The sequence below is a fragment of the Haemaphysalis longicornis genome, unplaced genomic scaffold (assembly GCF_048455015.1).
Source record: "Haemaphysalis longicornis isolate Haplotype H1 unplaced genomic scaffold, Haemaphysalis longicornis Haplotype H1 scaffold_5, whole genome shotgun sequence".
In the NCBI taxonomy this organism is placed as follows: Eukaryota; Metazoa; Arthropoda; class Arachnida; order Ixodida; family Ixodidae; genus Haemaphysalis; species Haemaphysalis longicornis.
Window position 1 is genome coordinate 182,622,815 of NW_027526385.1, and position 11,311 is coordinate 182,634,125.

The following is an 11,311-nucleotide window of genomic DNA, read 5'->3' on the forward strand; positions in this document are numbered from 1 at the left end:
CCCCAGAAAGTGACGGAGAACACAGTCGCCCAGATAGCCGAATTGGTAAGGCATTCGAGATCTAATCGTAAGGCTTGGGTTCGGTCCCCACACTGGGCGCGTGTTTTTCTTTCTTTCTTTCTCACGTAGTTAATAAAATAAAAATAATGTAAGCTCACTAACGGTAAAAATAATCTAACCATTCCCCTATGCCTTCTTTGGCGTTGTTGACTGCCGGCATTTCTTTCTATATTTCCTAACGAGCCCCTCATTTCCAAACCCTATTATCGTGCAAAAGCTTAGCAAGGGCCTCGGTTCTGGCAGCCTTGATGCCAAGGCAGCAGGAGAGGGTTTCCCGCCAGTTACCCGCTTCTGACGGGCTGTAGACGTTCGCGTCACGCCCCAGGGGTTGAAAAGAGGGTCACCTTCTCCCCGTGTAGTCTGAGTGGAGCTGGCTACCACCCTCAAGCGTCAGATACAGTTGTACTAAATATAAATACCCCAGAAAGTGACGGAGAACACAGTCGCCCAGATAGCCGAATTGGTAAGGCATTCGAGATCTAATCGAAAGGCGTGGCTTCGGTCCCCACTCTGGGCGCGTGTTTTTCTTTTTCTTTCTCACGTAGTAATTAAAAAAATATTGTAAGGTCACTAACGGTAAAAATATTCTAACCATTCCCCTATGCCTTCTTTGGCGTTGTAGACTGCCGGCTTTTCTTTCTATATTTTATAACGAGCCCCTCATTTCCAAACCCTATAATCATGCGAAAGCTTAGAGAGGGCCTCGGTTCTGGTAGCCTTGATGCCAAGGCAGCAGGAGAGGGTTTCCCGCCAGTTACCCGCTTCTGACGGGCTGTAGACGTTCGCGTCACGCCCCGGGGGTTGAAAAGAAGGTCCCCTTCTTCCCGTGTAGTCTGAGTGGCGCTGGCTACCACTCTCAAGCGTCAGATACAGTTGTACTAAATATAAATACCCCAGAAAGTGACGGAGAACACAGTCGCCCAGATAGCCGAATTGGTAAGGCATTCGAGATCTAATCGAAAGTCGTGGGTTCGGTCCCCATTCTGAGCACGTGTTTTTCTTTCTTTCTTTCTCACGTAGGTAATTAAAATAAAAATAATGTAACGTCACTAACGGTAAAAATTAATCTAACCATTCCCCCATGCCTTCTTTGGCGTTGTAGACTGCCGGCATTTCTTTCTATATTTCCTAACGAGCGCCTCATTTCCAAACCCTATTATCGTGCGAAAGCTTAGCGAGGGCCTCGGTTCTGGCACCCTTGATGCCAAGGTAGCATGAGAGGGTTTCCCGCCAGTTACCCGCTTCTGACAGGCTGTAGACGTGCGCGTCACGCCCCGGGGGTTGAAAAGAGGGTCACCTTCTCCCCGTGTAGTCTGAGTGGAGCTGGCTACCACCCTCAAGCGTCAGATACAGTTGTACTAAATATAAATACCCCAGAAAGTGACGGAGAACACAGTCGCCCAGATAGCCGAATTGGTAAGGCATTCGAGATCTAATCGAAAGGCGTGGCTTCGGTCCCCACTCTTGGCGCGTGTTTTTCTTTCTTTCTTTCTCACGTAGTAATTAAAAAAATATTGTAAGGTCACTAACGGTAAAAATATTCTAACCATTCCCCTATGCCTTCTTTGGCGTTGTAGACTGCCGGCTTTTCTTTCTATATTTTATAACGAGCCCCTCATTTCCAAACCCTATAATCATGCGAAAGCTTAGAGAGGGCCTCGGTTCTGGCAGCCTTGATGCCAAGGCAGCAGGAGAGGGTTTCCCGCCAGTTACCCGCTTCTGACGGGCTGTAGACGTTCGCGTCACGCCCCGGGGGTTGAAAAGAAGGTCCCCTTCTTCCCGTGTAGTCTGAGTGGCGCTGGCTACCACTCTCAAGCGTCAGATACAGTTGTACTAAATATAAATACCCCAGAAAGTGACGGAGAACACAGTTGCCCAGATAGCCGAATTGGTAAGGCATTCGAGATCTAATCGAAAGTCGTGGGTTCGGTCCCCATTCTGAGCACGTGTTTTTCTTTCTTTCTTTCTCACGTAGGTAATTAAAATAAAAATAATGTAACGTCACTAACGGTAAAAATTAATCTAACCATTCCCCCATGCCTTCTTTGGCGTTGTAGACTGCCGGCATTTCTTTCTATATTTCCTAACGAGCGCCTCATTTCCAAACCCTATTATCGTGCGAAAGCTTAGCGAGGGCCTCGGTTCTGGCACCCTTGATGCCAAGGTAGCATGAGAGGGTTTCCCGCCAGTTACCCGCTTCTGACAGGCTGTAGACGTGCGCGTCACGCCCCGGGGGTTCAAAAGAAGGTCCCCTTCTCCCCGTGTAGTCTGAGCGGCGCTGGCTACCACGCTCAAGCGTCAGATACAGTTGTACTAAATATAAATACCCCAGAAAGTGACGGAGAACACAGTCGCCCAGATAGCCGAATTGGTAAGGTATTCGAGATCTAATCGAAAGGCTTGGGTTCGGTCCCCACTCTGGGCGCGTGTTTTTCTTTCTTTCTTTCTCACGTAGTTAATTAAAAAAAAATAATGTAACGTCACTAACGGTAAAAACTAATCTAAATATTCCCCTATGCCTTCTTTGGCATTGTAGACTGCCGGCATTTTATTCTATATTTCCTAACGAGCCCCTCATTTCCAAACGCTATTATCGTGCGAAAGCTTAGCGAGGGCCTCGGTTCTGGCAGCCTTGATGCCAAGGTAGCATGAGAGGGTTTCCCGCCAGTTACCCGCTTCTGACAGGCTGTAGACGTGCGCGTCACGCCCCGGGGGTTCAAAAGAAGGTCCCCTTCTCCCCGTGTAGTCTGAGCGGCGCTGGCTACCACCCTCTAGCGTCAGATACAGTTGTACTAAATATAAATACCCCAGAAAGTGACGGAGAACACAGTCGCCCAGATAGCCGAATTGGTAAGGCATTCGAGATCTAATCGAAAGGCGTGGGTTCGGTCCCCATTCGGGGCGCGTGTTTTTCTTTCTTTCTTTCCCACGTAGGTAATTAAAATAAAAATAATGTAACGTCACTAACGGTAAAAAATAATCTAACCATTTACCTACGCCTTCTTTGGCGTTTTAGACTGCCGGCATTTCTTTCTATATTTCCTAACGAGACCCTTATTTCCAAGCCCCATTATCGTGCGAAAGCTTAGCGAGGGCCTTGGTTCTGGCAACCTTGATGCCAAGGTAGCATGAGAGGGTTTCCCGCCAGTTACCCTCTTCTGACAGGCTGTAGACGTGCGCGTCATGCCCCGGGGGTTGAAAAGAAGGTCCCCTTCTCCCCGTGTAGCCTGAGTGGCGCTGGCTACCTCCCTGAAGCGTCAGATACAGTTGTACTAAATATAAATACCCCAGAAAGTGACGGAGAACACAGTCGCCCAGATAGCCGAATTGGTAAGGCATTCGAGATCTAATCGAAAGGCGTGGGTTCGGTCCCCACTCTGGGCGCGTGTTTTTCTTTCTTTCTTTCTCACGTAGTAATTAAAAAAAATATTGTAAGGTCACTAACGGTAAAAATAATCTAACCATTCCCCTATGCCTTCTTTGGCGTTGTAGACTGCCGGCATTTCTTTCTATATTTTATAACAAGCCCCTCATTTCCAAACCCTATAATCGTGCGAAAGCTTAGCGAGGGCCTCGGTTCTGGCAGCCTTGATGCCAAGGTAGCATGAGAGGGTTTCCCGCCAGTTACCCGCTTCTGACAGGCTATAGACATTCGCGTCACGCCCCGGGGGTTGAAAAGAAGGTGCCCTTCTTCCCGTGTAGTCTGAGTGGCACTGGCTACCACTCTCAAGCGTCAGATACAGTTGTACTAAATTTAATACCCCAGAAAGTGACGGAGAACACAGTCGCCCAGATAGCCGAATTGGTAAGGCATTCGAGATCTAATCGAAAGGCGTGGGTTCGGTCCCCATTCTGAGCGCGTGTTTTTCTTTCTTTCTTTCTCACGTAGGTAATTAAAATAGAAATATTGCAACGTCACTAACGGTAAAAAATAATCTAACCATTCTCCTATGGATTCTTTGGCGTTGTAGACTGCCGGCATTTTGCTCTATATTTTCTAACGAGCCCCTCATTTCAAAACCCTATTATCGTACGAAAGCTTAGCGAGGGCCTCGGTTCTGGCAGCCTTGATGCCAAGGTAGCATGAGAGGGTTTCCCGCCAGTTACCCTCTTTTGACAGGCTGTAGACGTTCGCGTCACACCCCGGGGGTTGAAAAGAAGGTCCCCTTCTCCCCGTGTAGTCTGAGTGGCGCTGGCTACCACCCTCAAGCGTCAGATATAGTTGTACTAAATATAAATACCCTAGAAAGTGACGGAAAACACAGTCGCCCAGATAGCAGAGTTGGTAAGGCATTCGAGATCTAATCGAAAGGCTAGGGTTCGGTCCCCATTCTGAGCGCGTGTTTTTCTTTCTTTCTTTCTCACGTAGGTAATTAAAATAAAAATAATGTAACCTCACTAACGGTAAAAAATAATCTAACCATTCCCCCATGCCTTCTTTGGCGTTGTAGACTGCCGGCATTTCTTTCTATATTTCCTAACGAGCCCCTCATTTCCAAACCCTATTATCGTGCAAAAGCTTAGCGAGGGCCTCGGTTCTGGCAGCCTTGATGCCAAGGTAGCATGCGAGGGTTTCCCGCCAGTTACCCGCTTCTGACAGGCTGTAGACATTCGCGTCACGCCCCGGGGGTTCAAAAGAAGGTCCCCTTCTCCCCGTGTAGTCTGAGCGGCGCTGGCTACCACCCTCAAGCGTCAGATACAGTTGTACTAAATATAAATACCCCAGAAAGTGACGGAGAACACAGTCGCCCAGATAGCCGAATTGGTAAGGCATTCGAGATCTAATCGAGAGGCTTGGGTTCGGTCCCCACTCTGGGCGCGTGTTTTTCTTTCTTTCTTTCTCACGTAGTTAATTAAAATAAAAATAATGTAACGTCACTAACGGTAAAAAATAATCTAAATATTCCCCTATGCCTTCTTTGGCATTGTAGACTGTCGGCATATTATTCTATATTTCCTAACGACCCCCTCATTTCCAAACCCTATTATCGTGCGAAAGCTTAGCGAGGGCTTCGGTTCTGGCAGCCTTGATGCCAAGGTAGCATGCGAGGGTTTCCCGCCAGTTACCCGCTTCTGACAGGCTGTAGACATTCGCGTCACGCCCCGGGGGTTCAAAAGAAGGTCCCCTTCTCCCCGTGTAGTCTGAGCGGCGCTGGCTACCACCCTCAAGCGTCAGATACAGTTGTACTAAATATAAATACCCCAGAAAGTGACGGAGAACACAGTCGCCCAGATAGCCGAATTGGTAAGGCATTCGAGATCTAATCGAAAGGCTTGGGTTCGGTCCCCACTCTGGGCGCGTGTTTTTCTTTCTTTCTTTCTCACGTAGTTAATTAAAATAAAAATAATGTAACGTCACTAACGGTAAAAAATAATCTAAATATTCCCCTATGCCTTCTTTGGCATTGTAGACTGCCGGCATATTATTCTATATTTCCTAACGAGCCCCTCATTTCCAAACCCTATTATCGTGCGAAAGCTTAGCGAGGGCCTCGGTTCTGGCAGCCTTTATGCCAAGGTAGCATGAGAGGGTTTCCCACCAGTTACCCGCTTCTGACAGGCTGTAGACGTGCGCGTCATGCCCCGGGTGTTCAAAAGAAGGTCCCCTTCTCCCCGTGTAGTCTGAGCGGCGCTGGCTACCACCCTCAAGCGTCAGATACAGTTGTACTAAATATAAATACCCCAGAAAGTGACGGAGAACACAGTCGCCCAGATAGCCGAATTGGTAAGGCATTCGAGATTTAATCGTAAGGCTTGGGTTCGGTCCCCACTCTGGGCGCGTGTTTTTCTTTCTTTCTTTCTCACGTAGTTAATTAAAATAAAAATAATGTAAGCTCACTAACGGTAAAAATAATCTAACCATTCCCCTATGCCTTCTTTGGCGTTGTAGACTGCCGGCATTTCTTTCTATATTTCCTAACGAGCCCCTCATTTCCAAACCCTATTATCGTGCAAAAGCTTAGCGAGGGCCTCGGTTCTGGCAGCCTTGATGCCAAGGTAGCATGCGAGGGTTTCCCGCCAGTTACCCGCTTCTGACAGGCTGTAGACATTCGCGTCACGCCCCGGGAGTTCAAAAGAAGGTCCCCTTCTCCCCGTGTAGTCCGAGCGGCGCTGGCTACCACCCTCAAGCGTCAGATACAGTTGTACTAAATATAAATACCCCAGAAAGTGACGGAGAACACAGTCGCCCAGATAGCCGAATTGGTAAGGCATTCGAGATCTAATCGAAAGGCTTGGGTTCGGTCCCCACTCTGGGCGCGTGTTTTTCTTTCTTTCTTTCTCACGTAGTTAATTAAAATAAAAATAATGTAACGTCACTAACGGTAAAAAATAATCTAAATATTCCCCTATGCCTTCTTTGGCATTGTAGACTGCCGGCATTTTATTCTATATTTCCTAACGAGCCCCTCATTTCCAAACCCTATTATCGTGCGAAAGCTTAGCGAGGGCCTCGGTTCTGGCAGCCTTGATGCCAAGGTAGCATGAGAGGGTTTCCCACCAGTTACCCGCTTCTGACAGGCTGTAGACGTGCGCGTCATGCCCCGGGTGTTCAAAAGAAGGTCCCCTTCTCCCCGTGTAGTCTGAGCGGCGCTGGCTACCACCCTCATGCGTCAGATACAGTTGTACTAAATATAAATACCCCAGAAAGTGACGGAGAACACAGTCGCCCAGATAGCCGAATTGGTAAGGCATTCGAGATTTATTCGTAAGGCTTGGGTTCGGTCCCCACTCTGGGCGCGTGTTTTTCTTTCTTTCTTTCTCACGTAGTTAATTAAAATAAAAATAATGTAAGCTCACTAACGGTAAAAATAATCTAACCATTCCCCTATGCCTTCTTTGGCGTTGTAGACTGCCGGCATTTCTTTCTATATTTTCTAACGAGCCCCTCATTTCCAAACCCTATTATCGTGCAAAAGCTTAGCGAGGGCCTCGGTTCTAGCAGCCTTGATGCAAGGCAGCAGGAGAGGGTTTCCCGCCAGTTACCCGCTTCTGACGGGCTGTAGACGTTCGCGTCACGCCCCAGGGGTTGAAAAGAAGGTCACCTCCCCGTGTAGTCTGAGTGGAGCTGGCTACCACCCTCAAGCGTCAGATACAGTTGTACTAAATATAAATACCCCAGAAAGTGACGGAGAACACAGTCGCCCAGATAGCCGAATTGGTAAGGCATTCGAGATCTAATCGAAAGGCGTGGGTTCGGTCCCCATTCTGAGCGCGTGTTTTTCTTTCTTTCTTTCTCACGTAGGTAATTAAAATAAAAATAATGTAACATCACTAACGGTAAAAAATAATCTAACCATTCCCCCATGCCTTCTTTGGGGTTGTAGACTGCCGGCATTTCTTTCTATATTTCCTAACGAGCCCCTCATTTCCAAACCCTATTATCGTGCAAAAGCTTAGCGAGGGCCTCGGTTCTGGCAGCCTTGATGCCAAGGTAGCATGCGAGGGTTTCCCGCCAGTTACCCGCTTCTGACAGGCTGTAGACATTCGCGTCACGCCCCGGGGGTTCAAAAGAAGGTCCCCTTCTCCCCGTGTAGTCTGAGCGGCGCTGGCTACCACCCTCAAGCGTCAGATACAGTTGTACTAAATATAAATACCCCAGAAAGTGACGGAGAACACAGTCGCCCAGTTAGCCGAATTGGTAAGGCATTCGAGATCTAATCAAAATGCGTGGGTTCGGTCCCCACTCTGGGCGCGTGTTTTTCTTTCTTTCTTTCTCACGTAGTAATTAAAAAAAATATTGTAAGGTCACTAATGGTAAAAATAATCTAACCATTCGCCTATGCCTTGTTTGGCGTTGTAGACTGCCGGCATTTCTTTCTATATTTCCTAACGAGCCCCTCATTTCCAAACCCTATTATCGTGCGAAAGCTTAGCGAGGGCCTCGGTTCTGGCAGCCTTGATGCCAAGGTAGCATGAGAGGGTTTCCCGCCAGTTACCCGCTCCTGACAGGCTGTAGACGTGCGCGTCACGCCCCGGGGGTTCAAAAGAAGGTCCCCTTCTCCCCGTGTAGTCTGAGCGGCGCTGGCTACCACCCTCAAGCGTCAGATACAGTTGTACTAAATTTAAATACCCCAGAAAGTGACGGAGAACACAGTCGCCCAAATAGCCGAATTGATAAGGCATTCGAGATCTAATCGTAAGGCTTGGGTTCGGTCCCCACTCTGTGCGCGTGTTTTTCTTTCTTTCTTTCTCACGTAGTTAATTAAAATAAAAATAATGTAAGCTCACTAATGGTAAAAATAATCTAACCATTCCCCTATGCCTTCTTTGGCGTTGTAGACTGCCGGCATTTCTTTCTATAATTCCTAACGAGCCCCTCATTTCCAAACCCTATTATCGTGCAAAAGCTTAGCGAGGGCCTCGGTTCTGGCAGCCTTGATGCCAAGGCAGCAGGAGAGGGTTTCCCGCCAGTTACCCGCTTCTGACGGGCTGTAGACGTTCGCGTCACGCCCCAGGGGTTGAAAAGAAGGTCACCTTCTCCCCGTGTAGTCTGAGTGGAGCTGGCTACCACCCTCAAGCGTCAGATACAGTTGTACTAAATATAAATACCCCAGAAAGTGACGGAGAACACAGTCGCCCAGATAGCCGAATTGGTAAGGCATTCGAGATCTAATCGAAAGGCGTGGGTTCGTTCCCCATTCTGAGCGCGTGTTTTTCTTTCTTTCTTTCTCACGTAGGTAATTAAAATAAAAATAATGTAACGTCACTAACGGTAAAAAATAATCTAACCATTCCCCCATGCCTTCTTTGGCGTTGTAGACTGCCGGCATTTCTTTCTATATTTCCTAACGAGCCCCTCATTTCCAAACCCTATTATCGTGCAAAAGCTTAGCGAGGGCCTCGGTTCTGGCAGCCTTGATGCCAAGGTAGCATGCGAGGGTTTCCCGGCAGTTACCCGCTTCTGACAGGCTGTAGACATTCGCGTCACGCCCCGGGGGTTCAAAAGAAGGTCCCCTTCTCCCAGTGTAGTCTGAGCGGCGCTGGCTACCACCCTCAAGCGTCAGATACAGTTGTACTAAATATAAATACCCCAGAAAGTGACGGAGAACACAGTCGCCCAGATAGCCGAATTGGTAAGGCATTCGAGATCTAATCAAAAGGCGTGGGTTCGGTCCCCACTCTGGGCGCGTGTTTTTCTTTCTTTCTTTCTCATGTAGTAATTAAAAAAAATATTGTAAGATCACTAATGGTAAAAATAATCTAACCATTCCCCTATGCCTTCTTTGGCGTTGTAGACTGCCGGCATTTCTTTCTATATTTCCTAACGAGCCCCTCATTTCCAAACCCTATTATCGTGCAAAAGCTTAGCAAGGGCCTCGGTTCTGGCAGCCTTGATGCAAAGGCAGCAGGAGAGGGTTTCCCGCCAGTTACCCGCTTCTGACGGGCTGTAGACGTTCGCGTCACGCCCCAGGGGTTGAAAAGAGGGTCACCTTCTCCCCGTGTAGTCTGAGTGGAGCTGGCTACCACCCTCAAGCGTCAGATACAGTTGTACTAAATATAAATACCCCAGAAAGTGACGGAGAACACAGTCGCCCAGATAGCCGAATTGGTAAGGCATTCGAGATTTAATCGAAAGGCGTGGCTTCGGTCCCCACTCTGGGCGCGTGTTTTTCTTTCTTTCTTTCTCACGTAGTAATTAAAAAAAATATTGTAAGGTCACTAACGGTAAAAATATTCTAACCATTCCCCTATGCCTTCTTTGGCGTTGTAGACTGCCGGCTTTTCTTTCTATATTTTATAACGAGCCCCTCATTTCCAAACCCTATAATCATGCGAAAGCTTAGGGAGGGCCTCGGTTCTGGCAGCCTTGATGCCAAGGCAGCAGGAGAGGGTTTCCCGCCAGTTACCCGCTTCTGACGGGCTGTAGACGTTCGCGTCACGCCCCGGGGGTTGAAAAGAAGGTCCCCTTCTTCCCGTGTAGTCTGAGTGGCGCTGGCTACCACTCTCAAGCGTCAGATACAGTTGTACTAAATATAAATACCCCAGAAAGTGACGGAGAACACAGTCGCCCAGATAGCCGAATTGGTAAGCATTCGAGATCTAATCGAAAGTCGTGGGTTCGGTCCCCATTCTGAGCACGTGTTTTTCTTTCTTTCTTTCTCACGTAGGTAATTAAAATAAAAATAATGTAACGTCACTAACGGTAAAAAATAATCTAACCTTTCCCCCATGCCTTCTTTGGCGTTGTAGACTGCCGGCATTTCTTTCTATATTTCCTAACGAGCGCCTCATTTCCAAACCCTATTATCGTGCGAAAGCTTAGCGAGGGCCTCGGTTCTGGCACCCTTGATGCCAAGGTAGCATGAGAGGGTTTCCCGCCAGTTACCCGCTTCTGACAGGCTGTAGACGTGCGCGTCACGCCCCGGGGGTTCAAAAGAAGGTAACCTTCTCCCCGTGTAGTCTGAGCGGCTCTGGCTACCACCCTCAAGCGTCAGATACAGTTGTACTAAATATAAATACCCCAGAAAGTGACGGAGAACACAGTCGCCCAGATAGCCGAATTGGTAAGGTATTCGAGATCTAATCGAAAGGCTTGGGTTCGGTCCCCACTCTGGGCGCGTGTTTTTCTTTCTTTCTTTCTCACGTAGTTAATTAAAATAAAAATAATGTAACGTCACTAACGGTAAAAAATAATCTAAATATTCCCCTATGCCTTCTTTGGCATTGTAGACTGCCGGCATTTTATTCTATATTTCCTAACGAGCCCCTCATTTCCAAACCCTATTATCGTGCGAAAGCTTAGCGAGGGCCTCGGTTCTGGCAGCCTTGATGCCAAGGTAGCATGAGAGGGTTTCCCGCCAGTTACCCGCTTCTGACAGGCTGTAGACGTGCGCGTCACGCCCCGGGGGTTCAAAAGAAGGTCCCCTTCTCCCCGTGTAGTCTGAGCGGCGCTGGCTACCACCCTCAAGCGTCAGATACAGTTGTACTAAATATAAATACCCCAGAAAGTGACGGAGAACACAGTCGCCCAGATAGCCGAATTGGTAAGGCATTCGAGATCTAATCGAAAGGCGTGGGTTCGGTCCCCATTCTGGGCGCGTGTTTTTCTTTCTTTCTTTCCCACGTAGGTAATTAAAATAAAAATAATGTAACGTCACTAACGGTAAAAAATAATCTAACCATTTACCTACGCCTTCTTTGGCGTTGTAGACTGCCGGCATTTCTTTCTATATTTCCTAACGAGACCCTTATTTCCAAGCCCCATTATCGTGCGAAAGCTTAGCGAGGGCCTTGGTTCTGGCAACCTTGA